The 18,871-nt window shown below is 43.5% G+C and overlaps 1 pseudogene; it reads left to right on the top strand.

The window, feature by feature from the left end:
- Nucleotides 1-15,847: 15,847 nt before the first annotated feature.
- On the top strand, nucleotides 15,848-18,390 carry LOC136538917 (putative pentatricopeptide repeat-containing protein At5g52630; annotated as a pseudogene).
- Nucleotides 18,391-18,871: the final 481 nt, after the last annotated feature.

The raw sequence follows: 18,871 nt of genomic DNA, 5'->3' as shown, positions 1-18,871 counted from the left end.
AGCCCATAAACATGTTATATGCTACCACTAGATCAAGTCAAGCATAGAAGCAATAGTGATACCATATAGACATCAAAATCATTTGATTTTCATGAATGAGCCTAATAAAATAGAACCACTTGAAAGGTCCTAATAAAATTGAAAATGTGACTAGATGCACTAACCATGTCCTTAGCAAAGATGTATGTCATACCAATCAACTTTTACCTTGGATTGCTCGAATGAGAGGCATGTCATATGAGTGGGCATTCATCAACACATATTTGAGAAATCCAATATGTTCAACTCATTCCTTAGCTTGCAAAACCTTTTCTCATCCAATGGCTTGGTGAATATATCAGCAAGTTGATCTTCGATGCCTATACTCTCAATGCAAATGTCCCCTTTTTATAGGTGATCTCTTATGAAATGATGGCGGACATCAATGTGCTTTGTTCTTGCATGTTGAACCGGATTGTTGGTTAGCTTGATTGCACTCTCATTGTCACATAGCAATGGCACTTTCTTGAACTTGATTCCAAAGTCACTCAAAGTGGCCTTCATCCAAAATATTTGTGCACAACAACTACCGACGGATATGTATTCGGCTTCGGCGGTTGATAATGCAACACTATTTTGCTTCTTTGATGACCATGAAACAAGTGATCTTCCCAACAATTGACATGTGCCCGAGGTGCTCTTTCTTTCAACCTTGCATCCCGCATAATCCAAGTCGGAGTAACCAACTAGCTCAAACTTTGCTCCTTTGGGATACCACAAACCAACATTTGGTGTATGCTTCAAGTACCTCAATATTCTCTTTGTAGCCTTCAAATAACTTTCTCTTGGTGAGGCTTGAAATCTTACACACATGCATACACTAAACATGACATCCGGCCTTGATGCAGTCACATAGAGTAGGCTTCCAATCATGGACCGATACAACTTTTGATCCACCATATTTCCACTTGCATCACTATCCAAGTTGCCATTGGTTCCCATTGGTGTGCTAATGACTTTTCTATCAATCATGCCAAACTTCTTGATCATGACCTTGATATACTTGCCTTGACTCACAAATGTACCATTCTTCAATTGCTTGATTTGAAGACCAAGGAAGTAGCTTAACTCTCCAATCATGGACATCTCAAACTCATTAGCCATCATCTTTCTAAACTCATCACAAAAGTCTTGATTGGTTGATCCAAATATGATATCATCAACATAGATTTGCAATACAAATAGATCCTTTCCAATCTTCTTGATGAAAAGAGTGGTGTCAACCTTGCCCATTGTGAACCCTTTGGAGAGTAGGAAATCTCTCAATCTCTCATACTATGCTCTTGGTGCTTGCTTTAAGCCATACAATGCTTTCTTCAACTTGTACACATGGTTGGGTTTCTTATCATCTTCAAAACTGGGAGGTTGCTCAACATATACTTCTTCATTGATGTAGCCATTGAGAAATGCACTCTTGACATCCATTTGATAGAGCTTGATGTTGTGGGCACAAGTATAGGCTAGCAAGATTTTAATTGCTTCCAATCTAGCAACCGGGGCATATGTTTCACCAAAGTTAAGACCTTCAACTTATGTATAGCCTTGTGCTACTAATTTCGCTTTGTTCCTTACTACTATCCCATCTTGATCTTGCTTGTTTCTAAAGACCCATTTGGTTTCAATCATATTGTGTCCCTTTGGTCTTTCTACCAACTTCCATACTTGCTTTCTTGTGAAGTTATTCAATTCTTCATGCATAGCATTCACCCAATCAACATTCTTTAAAGCTTCATCTATCTTCTTTGGTTCAATGGATGACACAAATGAGAAATGTTCACAAAATGATGCCAATCTTGATCTTGTTTGTACACCTCTTGAAATATCACCAATGATAGTGTCCAATGGATGATCTCTTGCAACATTGGTTGGTTGGAGGATTGGAACTTGATTGCTTGCACTTGCTTGATCATTGGGTTGAGATGATGTACTAGCCACTTGATCTTGTTCATTGTCATGAGATACACTTGTACTAACTTGATTTGTATCATCTTACACATTTGAGTTAGAGAGCACTTGCACTTGATCATCTTCATCATAGGCCTCAATTCACCAATATCCATGTTCTTCATGGCATTTGAAAGTTGAATTCCTCTAACATCTTCCAAGTTCTCATTCTCTACTTATGAACCCTTGGTTTCATCAAATTCAACATCATAAACTTCCTCAAGAGTACCACTATCCAAATTCCAAACTCTATATGCTTTGCTTGTAGTGGAATAGCCAAGTAGGAATCCTTCATCACATTTCTTGTCAAACTTGCCCAATCTTGTGCCTTTCTTCAAGATATAGCATTTGCAACCAAAGACCCGAAAATATGCAATGTTGGGCTTTCTACCATTCAAGAGCTCATACGGTGTCTTCTCTTTCAATTGGTGACAATAGAGGCGGTTGCTACAATAGCAAGCCGTGTTGATAGCTTTGGCCCAAAAGGATTGACTCACATTGTACTCACTAAGCATAGACCTTGTCATATCAATGAGTGTTCTATTCTTCCTCTCAACAAGGCCATTTGATTGAGGTGTGTACTTGGCCAAGAATTGATGTCTAATTCCAAATTCATCACACAATTCATCAATTCTAGTGTTCTTGAACTCACTACCATTGTTACTTCTAACTCTCTTGATGGTTGTTTCAAACTCATTGTGATTGCCCTTGACAAATGATTTGAATGTTGCCAATACATCACTTTTGTTCACTAGAAAGAATACCCATGTGTATCTAGTGTAATCATCCACTATCACAAAACCATATTTGTTACCACCAATGCTAGTATATTGTGTTGGCCCAAACAAATCCATGTGCAATAACTCAAATGCTTTACTAGTGCTCATCATGCTTTTCTTAGGATGGGTGTTTCCAACTTATTTGCCGGCTTAACAAGAGCTACAAAGCTTATCCTTTTCAAACACAATATCTTTCAAGCCTTTAACTAAGTCATGCTTAACCAATCTATTCAATTGTTTCATTCCAACATGACCAAGCCTTCTATGCCATAATCAACCCATGCTAGACTTAGTGAACAAGCATGTAGATAATCTAGCTTCACTAGCATCGAAATCAACCAAGTATAGATTCTCATATCTAAAACCTTTGAAGATCAAATTAGAGCCATCTACACTTATGATTTCTACATCATCTACCCCAAATATGCATTTGAATCCAAGATCACACAATTGTGCCACGGATAGCAAATTGAAGTTCAAGTTCTCTACTAGCAACACATTGGATATGCTCATGTCATTTGATATTGCAATCTTACCAAGCCCTTTGACCTTGCCTTTGCCATTGTCACCAAATGTGATACTATCATAACCATCATTGCCATTGATGTCGATTGAGTTGAACATTCTTGCATCACCGGTCATGTGTTGAGTGCACCCACTATCAAGAACCCAATGCCTTCCTCCGGCTTTGTAATTGACCTACAAAAGAAGATCAATTCTTTTTAGGTACCCAAACTTGCTTGGGTCCTTGAAGGTTAGTTACTAAGCTCTTTGGAACCCAAATAGCTTTCTTCTTTGAGCCCATCCATGGTTTACCAATGAACTTAGCCTTCACATCATTTATACCCTTAGTAAGCATATAGCATGAATCAAGCTTAATGGAGGATACATTAGTATTTTTGCTCTTGTTTTTGCATTCTTGCTCTTTGTGACCCACTTGCTTGCAACTAGTACAAAACTGACCATTGTTCTTCATAAAACTAGTCTTGTGAGGAGCAAAGGCTGCCTTGCCTTTCTTGGGGGTATAGCCTAATCCCTCTTTGTAGAGAGAAGCTCTTTGGCTACCCAAGCACATAAGCAAGCGGTCCTCACCACCATAAGCCTTAGCTAAGGTGTGAGTGAGCTTGTTGACTTCCTTCTTGAGGTTCTCATATCTCCCAACACTTGGTTTGGTGTCATGGTGTCCAAACCACTTCTCACTAGAATAGTGACCAATGTGCCAAATCTTGAAGGTAAGCATCTCAAGAACTTATGAGAGAAGTCCTTGTCCTTCACCTCTTCTCCAAGTGCTTTGAGATCATTGACAAGCACTTGAAGCCTATGAAACATCTTTGGCACACTCTCATCCTCCTTCATCTTGAAGCTTGCAAACTTCTCTTTGAGAATGTATGCCTTTGCACCCTTCACAGCTTGAGTGCCCTCAAATGATTCTTCCAACTTCTTCCATGCCTCATAAGCCATCTCAATATTTTTGACTTGCTCAAATGTTCTTTCATCACTTGCATCATGAATAGCACTTAGAGTAATATCATTGTTTTGGAGAAGTACTTCTTCGGCCGCGGTGGGATTCTCCGGATCTTTAATCTCAATTTTTGTTTCTACCACCTTCCACACCTTCCTATTGATTGACTTGATATAAGTTGTCATCTTGGCCTTCCAATAGGGATAGTTGGAGCCATCAAAGCATCCGGTCATTTATAGTAAGGGTCCAAAACATGTTTTTGCTGACTAGACGCGTCCGGTCATGCTTGACTGGACATAGCCCAGCGTTCGGTGCTCAACCCTAATCACTGTGCCGACCGACAACACAACCGAACGCAGCCCTTCAGCATTCGGTCGCAGAGTGACCCAGCGTCCGGTCAGTTGACCGACGCCAGCATCATTGCGACCAACTCCATTTCACCTCTAACTTCTTCACCCTTGCTCAAATGTGCCCACCACCAAGTGTATCACCTTGCGCACATGTGTTAGCATATTTTCATAAACATTTTTAAGGGTGTTAGCATTCCACTAGATCCTAAATGCATATGCAATGAGTTAGAGCATCTAGTGGCACTTTGATAACCACATTCCGATACAAGTTTCACCTCTCTTAATAGTACGGCTATCAAACCTAAATGTGATCATACTCTCTAAGTGTCTTGATCACCAAAACAAAATAGCTCCTATGGTTTATACTTTTGGCTTGAGCTTTTTGTTTTTTCTCTTTCTTCTTTCCAAGTCCAAGCACTTGATCATCACCATGGCATCATCTTCATCATGCTATGATCTTTGTTTGCTTTGCAACTTGGAGTGTGATACCTATATCATGATCACTTGATAAACTAGGTTAGCACTTAGGGTTTCATCAATTCATCAAAACCAAACTAGAGCTTTCAACCGGGCGAACCTCAACAGAATGGAGTAGCTGAAAGACACAATCATACCGTAATGGATATGGTGCGCAGTATGATAAGTTACTCCACCTTACCGTTGAGCCTGTGGATGGAGGAGTTAAAAACCGCCATTCATATTATCAATAGAGTAATAAGTAAGTCGATGCCCAAAACACCGTATGAGTTATGGACAGGAAGAGTACCTTCACTAAACCACTTACGTGTGTGGGGGAGTCCTGCTAAGGCTAAAGTATTTAACCCAAACATTGAGAAACTAGATTCCAAAACAGTAAGTTGCCATTTCAGTGGCTACCCAGAAAAGTCAAAAGATTTTTATTTCTACTATCCAGACAAACATACAAAGTTTGTGGAAACAAGACATGCTATCTTCCTAGAGAATGAAATGATGAGGGGGAGCATGGTAGCTCGAGAAATTGACCTTGAAGAGAAGTGGGTGTATGCGCCCACTCTGATAATTCATGAGCCATTTTTTCTCACTACCTGCTGTTGCTACACCAATAGTGCAAGATACTGTGGTGTCAGCACCTGTTGTTATTCCGCCTATGGCAACAATAAATGACGATGAGGAACCTGTTCTTCAGGATCCTGTAGAACCTATTGCCACAAATGAGGGGGAGCAACAATAGCCTCAAATAGAAGATGTGCCAAATGTGGAGGCTCCTAGAAGGTCTCAAAGAGTTAGAAAATCAGCTATTTCTGCTGACTATGAAGTATACAACATTGAGGAATTTCAAATGGAGGATGATCCCACCTCATTTGAAGAAGCCATGAGAAGTGATCATTCATCAAAGTGGCTTGAGGCCATGGAAGATGAAATGAAATCTATGAATGCCAATAAAGTTTGGGACTTGGAAATAATTCCTAAAAAAGCCAAAACAGTAGGCTGTAAATGGGTCTACAAAACAAAACTTGACTCTCAAGGGAATATAGAGAGATATAAAACATGACTTGTGGTAAAAGGCTTTACGCAAAGAGAAGGGATTGATTAGAATGAGACCTTTTCTCTAGTCTCATGTAAGGATTTCTTCAGAATCATAATGGCATTAGTGGCACATTACGATTTAGAATTACATCAGATGGATGTAAAGACGACATTTCTCAATGAGGACTTGGAGGAAAATGTTTACATGGCATAATCGAAAGGTTTTGTCATGGAAGGAAAAGAACGAATGGGATGCCGCCTAAAGAAAAATCCATTTATGGATTAAAACAAGCTTCAAGACAGTGGTACTTGAAGTTCGATCAGACAATAAGAAATTTTGGGTTTAAAGAGAATGTAGAGGACAATTGTGTCTATGCAAAGTTTAAGAATGTGAAGTTTATCTTCCTTGTACTGTATGTGGATGATATCTTACTTGCTAGTAGTGATGTCAGTCTACTACTGGAGACAAAGAAGTTTTTGTCCTCAAAATTTGATATGAAAGATCTTGGTGAAGCTTCGTTCATTCTAGGGATCGAGATTCACCGAGATAGAAGTAAAGGGGTATTAGGACTGTCACAAAAGGCATACATAGAAGAGATCTTAAAGAAATTCAGTATGCACAAACATAGTCCCTCACCTGCTCCTATAGTCAAGGGTGACAGATATGGAGATTTTCAATGCCCCAGGAATCAATATGAGATTGATCAAATAAAAACGGTTCCATATGCTTTAGTTGTCGAAAGCTTGCAATATGCTCAAGTATGTACGCGCCCTAACTTGGCATTTATTACCGGGCAACTTGGTAGATTCCAAAGCAATCCTAGAACAGAACACTAGAAATTAGTAAAGAAAGTTTTACGTTATTTGCAAGAAACAAAAAACCTCATGATGACATATAGAAGATCTGATTCACTCCATATAATGGGATATTCAGATTCTGATTATGCGGGAGATGATAGAAAATCCACGTCTAGATATGTATTTACTCTCATAGGGGGAGCTATTTCATGGAAAAGCTCAAAGCAAACCGTCACTACATCGTCCACAATGTATGCAAAGTTTATAGCATGTTATGAGGCAATGAGGCAGATGAACTAACTAAAGAAGTTCATACCTGGTTTGAAGGTGGTTGACGACATTTATAGACCACTTAAGTTATACTGCAATAATAATCTGGTGGTACAATATGCTCACAACAATAAGTCAAGTGGTGTTACCAAACACATTGACATAAAGTATTATGTTGTGAAAGATAAAGTCTAGGATCATGTCATAAGTCTTGATCATATAAGTACCAAAAAGATGCTTGCGGATATGCTTACAAAAGGCTTACCACCCAACATGTTCAGAGAACATGTAGCTAGCATGGGTTTAAGGGAAAGCCTATAATTCCTAGACAAAAGAAGGCCCAAAGCTAAGTATCTATTTCAGAACAGAGTGGTGTGCTATAGCTGTTAAATCTATCAGTAATTGACCACAATGATGAAACATGCTCTATGCGCTAATCTATAATGGAATGAACAAAAGTAAATGATATGAAATTGAAAGATGGTAGTGAGATCAAGGGGGAGAATGTTAGTTGATCTCCACCAATAGGCCCAATGGCCTATTGGGCCCTTAGATCTATGCCCTGATTGGGGGTGCCCAATCCTAATATGGTTGGTGGGCCTCTATTGCACAGCACTATAAAAGAGAGGTGGGGATCATGGCTCTAACTACGAGGTTGATCGAAGCCGTCGTGACCCACCAACAGAAAACCTAACCTAATCTAAAGAGGGTGTTGCCAGCGACGAGAAGACCCACTAACTTCGTCGCTACCAACCTCATCGTCGCCTCTGCATCGCCACTGGATGTCGCCACCACTACGCTAGACTTCACTGTGCCGAGCTACCGTGACACCGACGTCCAAGCCACCGCGACGCCATGGACCAAATGATGACCTAGGGCGAGGTACATCAACAATTTCCCCATCTAAGTAAGATGCTTACCCCTAATCTACGTTTAAGAGGCACTGTGTTTACCAACACTATATACCATAATCGATTGTTGTTAGAATCGATTAAGTTGTTTGCACATGAATATGAGAGAAAGGTGTCAATGGACAGAGATGGTTTAGGCTCTAAACATGATTCTAGTACTGAATCAGCACTGGCAGCAAGATCCATATCCAAATCAGTAGCAGCGATGGGTGCGGCGAGCAGCACTACCAGGAGCCGTGGTGGGGCCTCGCCGGGCCTGGAGGCGTTGCCGCGCCGGTGCTAGGAAGGGCCGTGCCTAAGCCACGTGGGTCCGCGATGGCCGTGCTGGTGCAAGGATGGCCGCGCCGGGGTGGGTAGGGGCCTCGCCGAGGCTGAGAGGAGCCACGCCGGCGCCGCGCATGGTGCCAGCGGCGACCGCACGACTGGGGCAGACGGGTCTGGAGGAGGCGGCGTAGCAAGCGGGGGTCGCTGGTCCGCGGTGGGACCAGGCTGGCAGTAGGCGCAGGGTGGCGCTCCGAGGAAGCACACAGTGGTGGCAACTCTGACACTGTGAGTAGCGATACGGAGAGGAGAAAACTGGCGATAAAGTTCAAGCTAACAAGCTTTTCCGGTGTTGTAAATAGTAAAACTATCTAGCTGTAATTACTAGTAGGGAGAAATCCTCAAAAATCCTAAATATCAAAGCAATTCGCGTGCGTAGGGTTATATTTCAAAAGACATGTGAATTGGGGGTTAAATGTTGAGGGACGCACAGATACAGGGTTAAATATCAGAATTTCTTTCTGCAAATGGTGTAGATCATAAGTTCTTAAAAAATAGATCTTTTTTGTAAGGAGATGGAATTTTGAAGAAACCAGCTTGCACATGGAAGAAACCCTCGATCCATTGTCCCTCACCCCTCTTATGTTTCTCGGTCCACCGTCTCTCACTCTTAGTATTCTCGTTCTTGTTTTGAGTTTTGAGTTGCAAATCCAAGTTTTAGTCCAATTATCCTCTTAAATTACTCACTCCACCACTTTTCTTATTTTCACAGTCATCTCTTACTGTAGCTAGCTAAACCCTCTTCTTCTGTCGGTTGTATGGAGCACCAAAACCAATCTACCAATGGTAATGTTGCGCGCCCCCGCTCACAGGATGGATCCTGCCCATGCCGCCATCGCCCACGTTGCCCGCTCGCTCTACGCGTTGCGCGCCCTTGCTCGTGGGATGAACCCTGCCCTCGCCCTGCTCACGCCGCGTGCCCCCTATGGTAGAACCACTTAATCTAATGCCTCACAGGAGTACTTATCTTCCATTAGACACTAAGTACTCAAGAGAGGACACTAGACTATGCAGTTCCGTCGAGCACATCCTAAGGGAGAACTCGAAAATCCATAGTTTTTCATCAGGATAATAAATGAGAGAATAAAGCTTACAACATTCTTAAGTCATTTCTTACATCACTTTATTACAGTAGTAGAATATTACCTTAATTGATTATAACAACGAAATATAACAATGTTATCAGAGTTACAGAGAAAGCAAAGATTAATTTAATGACATGGCGGAGCATTAATATAGTGAACATTTTTATACCAGAGATGTTAGCAGATTTTACATCTTTTCTTATAAAAACCTTTAGTGAGGGTTATAAATAAACACTATGGTCATAGCGGGAAAGAAATCCTCTCTGAGCCCACCAGGAGGTTTCCACACACAAGTGTCAGCTCTACGTATCCTCCGGTCACCTGCAACAGGGAGAATAAAATCCTGAGTACTCGATTATACTTAGCAAGACTTACCCGACAGGAGGAAAACAAAAAGACTCTAAGGATATGAAAGGCCTATTTGGCTTGTGGGTTATTGCATCTGCGGAAGCATTACTAAACGTGTATTCTTATAGTCAATTTTATTAGTAGTCATCATTAGTACATTAACTAACCATTCTATGTAAGCACCTATGCTACTTTCAAGCAGGTGGTGAGCAATCAGAACCATTTTACCGTCTTTTATATTCCAGATCTTACTACAGTGCTAGACCGTAGCTAAGTCTGTACCATCTCACAAAAACGATGATTAACGAATCAATGTATCCTAGCTAGGTATCTCAAAACACATGCCTCGCTTATACCCCAGGCACAAACAAGACCAACCCATTCCACTCTTGTCATGGGGTCAAGGTCCCCATTCAAACTTGGACTCCAAGCCCCCACACTTGAGACCCAGTCTTAGTATGGTGCTTAGACCTCCACCTTTCCCGCCTCTAATCAGTCGGTCCGAAAAGAGCCAAAATCCATGATAAAAGCATAACAAGCCTTCCCGCTCCCATAAGCAAGTATGTGCTCAAGATAATAAGTCTGTGACCTGACTATCATCCACAGCAACGGACGGTTCTCAATCAACACAGGCGGAACAAGTGCAATCCAAGCCTCGCTCGAATGTCTAAGCAAGTCCAGATCCAAAGTACCATTTTGCCCGATCTCTAATTATCATTCATATATATTCCATGTGACAGTAATATAATAACAATAATAATATCTTTCCTATCTCTCGCGAGTGACAGGTAATCACTCGACTTCTACCGAATCCTAAGCATAACAATCTACACAATCATGACATACTAGTAGGACTCATAGGATATATATATATATATATATATATATATATATATATATATATATATATATATATATATATATATATATATATATATATATATATATATGCAAGTTGTTTTCATTCAACTCCTTAAAACTTAATGAACAAGCATAAGATAAAGTGCAGAATAATAAGGGTTATGCACCGGGCTTGCCTGGGTAAGATATAACTGAAAGTTAGCATTCCATCATGGTGACACGATCATCAAGGCACCATCTTTTCTGCTACTTTGGTTGACTCCATGATCCATCTTGTTCCTATTATGATATAAGTGGATGCAACGCAGAGACGCAAATAATCAACGATAACTGCCACTCTAAAATACGATTATGCTCCACAAGCTAACGAGCTAGCTTTAATAACTAACGTACTAGTCTATATATCCACGTCGTCAAGTAAGGCCTTGCCTCCAAAAAAATGTTTTAGTTCTAAAATCCCAAAGTGTTTCAACATTTTATTGATTAAACATATATATTCAAACTAGGGCTCATTTAGCTACCTTAGCGAACTAATTATTATAGAGCTACAAAAATTATAGTGAGCACCTAATAATGTTAGGAATTTACTGTGAAAGTTTCAGAGCTAACACTATCACTAATTTATAACAAAAATTCTTTCAAGTTTATATCTTAACAACATTAAGCATCTCAAATTAATTAGATCACTTATGAAAATATTATAAAACTATGTGAACAAAATATACTAGCAGGTAGATCATGATTTTAGGAACCTAACAAAATTTGTTTCATAATTTTTGGTTAACTACACAATTTTATATTGAATTTATAAGTTTACCTTAGAGACTAAATTAGAAAATGCTTAGAAAAGGAAAAGGGTCGGTGGCAACCATTTGGTCCAGTAGCCCGGCTTGGCCCAACACGAAATGTGGGCACGCGCAGCAGGTCAGCCCAGCAACAGGCCAAGGCCGGGGGCGCCCGCGCGCGACGACGGCTTTGTAGAAAAGCCCCTGTGCTTTTAGATAATAACATGACTACTATGCCCACTATTCCTAGCGTCAGTAGTCTTGCAACTAAACCCTCGGATGTTTTCACCTTTACCACGGGGAGGTCCCTAGGGATCCCCACGTGCGTCGGCGCAGCGGCCGACGGCATAAGGCGGTTACACCGGGCAACCTAGGCGTGCTATGACGGAAGTAAGAGGTCGACCACCATCTACAGCTAAATGCGCAAGGATGGGTGGCGGTAAGGGACTCGGAGGCACACTGTCACGGGCTGCAGCGGCGAGCGGCTATCCATGGGGCAGCACGACTGTTTCGGCAACCTAAGGTTCTATGGGGGTGGTAGGGATAGCGGGTAATCACTAGTAGCTCACTAGAATTCATGCTGCGGTGGCGGTTGAGGCGGAGGAGCGCCGAGGTGGCCTAGCCACGTGCGCGCAGTGATATCGGTGGCGCTCCAAGGTTGACACCGACACGTCCGGTCCTCACTCGCGTTGTTCCTGGTCAAACGAAGATGAGCAACAACACAAGGAGACCAAGGTGAGCTCATAGTAACAACTAGTTGAACCCCTACCGAGGGGTAGGGCCTTACCCCCAAGTCATGCTCTATTTCAGAGATGTGATGACCGGTGGCCACGGAAACACTAAATTCGTCTGCGTCGAGGCGAGGCAAAGCCTCGATAGGGGTCGGCTAGCTAGTTGACTCCCCAGGCCACTTGCTGGTTGAAAGAATTGAATTACAAAGCTCTGAGCTAAGCGAATCAAGAGGCAGAGCGCGTGGTGCACCTGTTGTGGTCATGTCGTGGAGAAAAGCATGCGGATGAGCTCGAGCAGTAGGGCGTGTTAAAGCGAGGCTCCGATCAATGGTGGTAGAGTGAGGTCATGCACATAGGTGATGAGACCAAGCGGCTTGGTGCGACGCGCTTGAATTGGAGCGGCTAGACCCGAGCCTATCGCACCGGCATCAGCTAGTGAGGGCAAGCGAGGTAGGGAGGCATCCCATCGCCACCTTGAAGTAGTGGTCGGCTGACCCAGACATGGCGAGCGACGACACAGACTCATGGTAGGTGAATCGTAGGCAGGGTGATTGCCACGTAGCCATGGCAACAACGGCCCCGGCCACAGCCTGACCCCGCACGTGGATCAGCGATCAAAATGGCGTGCGCACGCGACGATAGCGAGGGCACCCGACAACAGCATTGCGATGATGCCTCTCCACATGACCACACAATGGCTGCACTAGCGTAGCGTAGTGGCAGCCCTTTGACATGGTGTAGCGGTGCGCACAGAAGCGCGACAGCAAGGTGGGGCAGCAGCATGATGGCCAATAGCTGCACGACGATGACAGCGGCCCGCTGGGCCGGCCACGGCCAACCCACGGCCATACAGGCCGACCGGGCATTGGCACCGCTGCGCGTGGAACTCGGCCAGCCGTGCGACGCAAGCGGCCACGCAAGGTGACCGTGCGCATAGGCCAAGCACATGACGTGCATGAATTTTAAAGCGAAGCAAAGGATGTCGATGATCTCAACCAAAGTTCAACCAATCCTACTAACCTAAAGTCGACACTACCAGCTAGATAGCGGAGCAATCGTCATGACTCAAAAGCAACTAGAGAGGGAGATAAAAGGATGCCAACTTGGGTTCATTGCTGGAGTGTCGGTTCACGAACAGAGCACCAATAACCTGGTTTACAACGCGTTCCAACAAAGTTTGGGCAATTTTTACAAGAGCAACGTGACATCCAACACAACTTCGACCTATGCCATGCTCAAGCACTCACTTTGATGCAATCAACAATACCAAAACGTGTAGCTAGTGTTTAAACATTTTTGTTAGAAATTAAATATCAAAATAGCATTGTCTTACTACATTTCCATACTTAGAAAATTTAAGGATTTCAGTTGGGGTTAAGCAACCATTAACTCTTTTATCGCAGTTTTTAATAGGTCTAAACCTTGTTAACTTCAACCAACAAATACTTCATGCAAAAGTCCATACCTTATACTAATCCAATGGAGCAAAATATTTAAGCACCATTTAATTATTTTGCTCAATAAAATTCGCCCAAAATGGTATTTTTACAATAGTTCAAGTGTTTGCCGACTTAACGAAAAGAGCTTATCTTAACATCAAATTTGGTTTTTGAGCTCCCAAGAGCACTAGTTAACACTATTTATTTTGTTTTTTCTCAACCACAAAAGTGAGTCACATAGGATTCGCTTATTATTTCACGTGCGTTATAAAATTTTAAAACCCGAAAACTTGTTTGGCTAATTCCTCTCGGACCTAAATCTTGGTGCTAAGCAAGCTCGTAACATCAGGGGTATTACAATCTTCCCCCTTAAAATAATCTCGTCCTAAGATTCGAAACAAGAGTTAGAAAGGAAAAAATGTGATTACACTTCACAGATCTAAAATTACTCAGAAGATTACACGACATCGAACACTAAACCACACCGGGATTTAGAGATACACGGTTAAGATCAACCTAGTACAACCAAGGCTTAATCCATAAGTCGAGATAGACGGGGACAATGGAGAAACAACAAGGAAATGATTATCCAAAACATGACGTATGTCCAACAGATTTAGAAACAGGAGACTGAGAACTCAAACATCGTGAACCTTAAGACCAAACTAACCAAAAGTGGACTTGAACTTCTTCGATGAAAAGCAGATCCCTCCTTCTTCTCAGATTTCGCAATCACCTCTGACTGGCGACCCTAGTTTTACGAGCGACAGGTGGATCCCGTAGCTCTGCTTTGGATTCGAGGGGATGGGGACGAAGGAGAGGCATACAAGGTGGCATCTTATAGCTTGGTGGGCGGAGGTTGGGCATAGCGCACCGGAAGTGAAGGCGGCGTGGATGGAAGACATCAAGACACTGATGGTTCACGAGGTGAGGAAAAAGTTGGCCATGGTGCACTCCCTGCGTGACCTTGAGTGGAGGGAGGAAAAAGGAGAGGAGAGGGGTTTGCTCGATGAGAAGGCGTGCAGGCGGCCGTGTCCCCAAAAGAGGAAAACAGGAGGGGGAGGTCTGGTACGGGGACGGGGGGCGAGGATCGAGAGCCGATAGGATGCCGGGAAAAGGAAAATGCACAGCTAGTGAGTACGGTGGATGCGGCATAATGTCGTGGTTACACGAGAACGGGGTATTAGTGGACCCTAACACTAACAGCGTCCGTAGGCGTCTGCTGCCTCGCCTCGGTGTCTCCTCCTCCCGGCGCTGGCTGGGCATCCGTCACCTCGTTCCTCTCTTCTCGATGCTGGTGATGTTCGGGGGCGGTGCAAGCCCCATGTGGATGCGCGAAACAGTGCAAAAAAAGGACTGCAGGTGTGGGCGTCCGGACGCCCCGTCCATCCGGACGTCGAGGCACTAGCAAGCTAAATCTGAGTTTATGTGTGTGTCATAAGCATGTGGGTTGTATTCTAACTTTTACAATCTCACAAACAGATGTGCATGATAACCACTTGTTTAAACTGTAGTATTTTTTTTTTCATATGTGATTATATTGATTATAATATATAGTATTTATGGGCCTTGAGATTTATATATCTCTATCGTTTATGTTTATGAGCCTGTTAGGTCTTTATAAAACCCAATACAAATAGGGCGACCGTATTAGGCCTCCAAAATTTTAGAGCCCATACGAGCCTAACATAGCACTGAGCAGTGAAGAGTTTGTTTTGTTTTTTTTTCCTCGAAAAACGCAGGAGAGTTGCACTTTAGTATATTAAGAAGAAGACCCTAAACTACACCTACACACTTCTGACCTAGACCCTGATTGTGATTATATACGAGTTAGAATACATTTCTTGCAATGATACCAAGTTCAATTCTTATAGCGAACGAGCCGATGGCTCAGTGGTGAGAGTATGTTTAGCGGAGGCCCCATAGCCTGGGTTCGAGCCCCGCTCGGCGTAGGCTTCGCACCGGTTTTTTTCCCATTTTATTTGTAGCCTCAAGCGGAAATGTTTCACAACGGTCAGGATGATAGGTACTTCTTAACCACAGTGTGTGTCTTTAGGAAGTTCGGATACTTGTACTTCAAGTATTGAGAAAAAAAAATCAATTCTTATATATTTGATTCGGTGGCCTAAAATCCTCTGCCAAAGTTGTGTTTTTTTGAACTGCCAAAGTTAAGTACACGCGGGGTCTCTCTCACTGCCATTTCAATTCCAGCCCACGCATGGGAAAGCTCCGGGGCCAGAACACAGGCCCGCCGGCGGCCGCCGCCTCCCTCCGCTTCGCCGCGCTCCTCAAGTCGTGCGGCCGCACCGGTGACATCCGCCGCGGCCGCGCCCTCCATGCGCGCCTCTTGCTCACCGGCGCAGCTGCCACGTCCACCTTCCTCGCCAACCACCTCATCACCATGTACTCCCACTGCGCCGACGCGGCCTCCGCCGTCCGCGTGTTCAGCGTCTTACCCCGCCCCAACCTTGTCTCCTGGACGACGCTCATCTCGGGTCTCGTCCAGAACTCCATGCACCACGACGCGCTCGCCGCCTTCGCCGCCATGCGCCGCGTGCACGTCGCCCCCACGCAGTTCGCGCTCTCCAGCGCCGCGCGCGCCGCGGCCGCACTCTCCGCCCTGCGCCCCGGCGCGCAGCTGCACTGCATCGGCATCAGGCTTGGCTTTGACACTGAGCTCTTCGTCGCGAGCAACCTTGCGGACATGTACTCCAAGTGCGGGATCCTTGACGAGGCGTGCAGGGTATTTGAACAAATGCCTCACAGGGATGCCGTCACGTGGACTACCATGATCGACGGCTATGCAAAGAACGGGAGCCTCGAGGATGCTATTCTGGCTTTCCGGGATATGAAATGTGAGGGACTGATTGGAGCTGACCAGCATGTCTTCTGCAGTGCGTTGAGTGCATCAGGAGGGCTCAAGGATGGATGGTTTGGTCGAAGCTTGCATTGTTGTATAATTAAGGCTGGGTTTGAACAGGAGACTGTTGTGAGGAATGCGCTATTGGACATGTATGCTAAGTCTGGGGATTTGGAGAGTGCCTCTCGTGTGGTGAAGATTGATCCTGGAGGTTGGAATGTTGTGTCAGGCACCTCACTGATTGACGGTTACATTGAGGCTGATCGTATTGAGGAGGCTCTTGAGACGTATACTGAGTTGGGGAGGCAAGATGTCGAGCCCAATGAATTCACTTTCTCGAGCATGATTAAGGGCTGTGCCATGCAAGATCTGCTCGAACAAGGTGCTCAGCTGCATGCTCAAGTCATCAAGATAAGTTTGATCAGTGACTCATTTGTTGGTTCCACCCTTGTGTATATGTATGGAAAATGTGGCCTCATAAGTTTGTCCCTTCAGTTATTTAATGAGATTGGATACCACACTGAGGCCGCCTGGAATGCGGTTATAAATGTATATGCACAGCACGGTCATGGTTGGGGGGCAATCCAAGCTTTTGACAGGATGATTGCAAGTGGTATCAGGCCAAATCACATTACATTTGTCTGCCTCCTGACTGCATGCAGTCATGCTGGATTAGTGGACGAAGGACTGGAATATTTTTACTCTATGAAGGATGCACATGGTATTGAGCCTAAAGAGGAGCATTATTCATGTATCATTGATATGTATGGTCGAGCTGGGAGACTAGATGAAGCAGAAAAATTCATAAGTGAGATGCCTATCAAACCCAATGCGTATGGTTGGTGCTCCTTGCTTGGAGCATGCCGGATGCGAGGAAACAAGGAGCTGGGAGAGGTTGCTGCGCAGAATCTTATGAAGCTTGATCCCGATAACACCGGTATTCATGTATCCCTTTCTGGGATATACGCATCATTGGGCCAATGGGAGGATGTGAAGTCAGTCAGGAAGTTGACGAAGGATAGCAGTATTAAAAAACTGCCCGGTTTTAGCTAGGTCAATGCTAACAAGAAAACACGTGTTTGGATCTGAGGTTTGGTAACACCCGAGCAGATACACAAAATTGTAAGACATAATCTGTTGCTGATCTCTTTCTCTTGCTGCAGCGGAGTTGGCATTTGGTCAGCTCGGCTGTCCAGTCTCTACTGCTGTAGCAGTATGGCAATAGGCCACCTCTAGTACATTAGTTGGTAGCTATTACATTAGCCATGTCTTGGTAGTGGGCTGATCTAAGCTTTGTATTGCTAGTACTGGGAGTAGTTGGTGTACCTTAGGAGTAGGTAATTGGTGTACTCGCCAACAACTATGTATCTAGTAGAGGTACTAGCACTGGTATATATATCACATCTAAGGCAATACAAAAGTTCAGTTTGCCACATCCAGAAGCAGAGCTTTCGGCCAGCACTGGGCTTGTGCCGTGTGTGTGAGTTGTTCTCAATATCTTCTTCTACCTTTAGCCATAGTGAGTGAGTGTGCTGGTAAGCTTACTGCTTACCTGTGCAGGGCAGCTGAGGGACCAACAAAAATGCTTGAGGAACTCTCCAGAAGGATAAAGGAGGAAGGTTATGTCCCAGACACAATCTCGTTGCCACTTAACCTTGAAGATAGAAAAAACGAGAGGCTTCTGCGCTATCACAGTGAGAGGATTGCCGTTGCTTTTGCTTTGATAAGCATGCCAGCTACAAAACCAATCATCGTGAAGAAGAATTTGCAGATCTGTGTAGACTGCCATTCTGCATTGAAGTTCATTTCTAAGGTAGAAAGCAGGGATATTATCATTAGAGATAATTCTAAGGTTCCACCATTTTGTGAAAGTGAGGTGTTCGTGTGGAAATTACTGGTGACTAACTCTTATCCATCACTTATTTCCTGATTTCTTCCATTGGCATAGAAAGGATACAGACGGCATTCTTACATTGCTGCCAGCTGGTCGTTTCACAATGCTTATACTTGATATCACATTGCAACTGCATGTGAATGTACAGTTACCAGATATAACCATTTTGATGCTGCAGACAAAATATATAGTTACCAGATATAACAATCTCAAGGACAGAAAATGGAAAATGAGACCAAGTGGTGATGAATTCAGACCTGAGCCTTGAGAATTGATTTGCAAACTTACAAAAACTACGTCAAGTAAGCTTCAGATGCCTGATGGGATTGAATCCTAGTGTTTCTCTCTCTTATTCTATAACAGTAACACGACTAATTGACATTTGAACATCGTTAGTGCTCAGTTAACTAACATATTTGGCCTAATACTCTAGTAAGACTAGCTATGGGAGGTTACTGGAAATGAGACCAAGTGGAACTGAATTATTT

Source organism: Miscanthus floridulus, chromosome 2, assembly GCF_019320115.1.
Source record: "Miscanthus floridulus cultivar M001 chromosome 2, ASM1932011v1, whole genome shotgun sequence".
In the NCBI taxonomy this organism is placed as follows: Eukaryota; Viridiplantae; Streptophyta; class Magnoliopsida; order Poales; family Poaceae; genus Miscanthus; species Miscanthus floridulus.
Note: the sequence above shows the minus strand (reverse complement) of the source record. Positions and strands in the feature narration are given on the sequence as shown.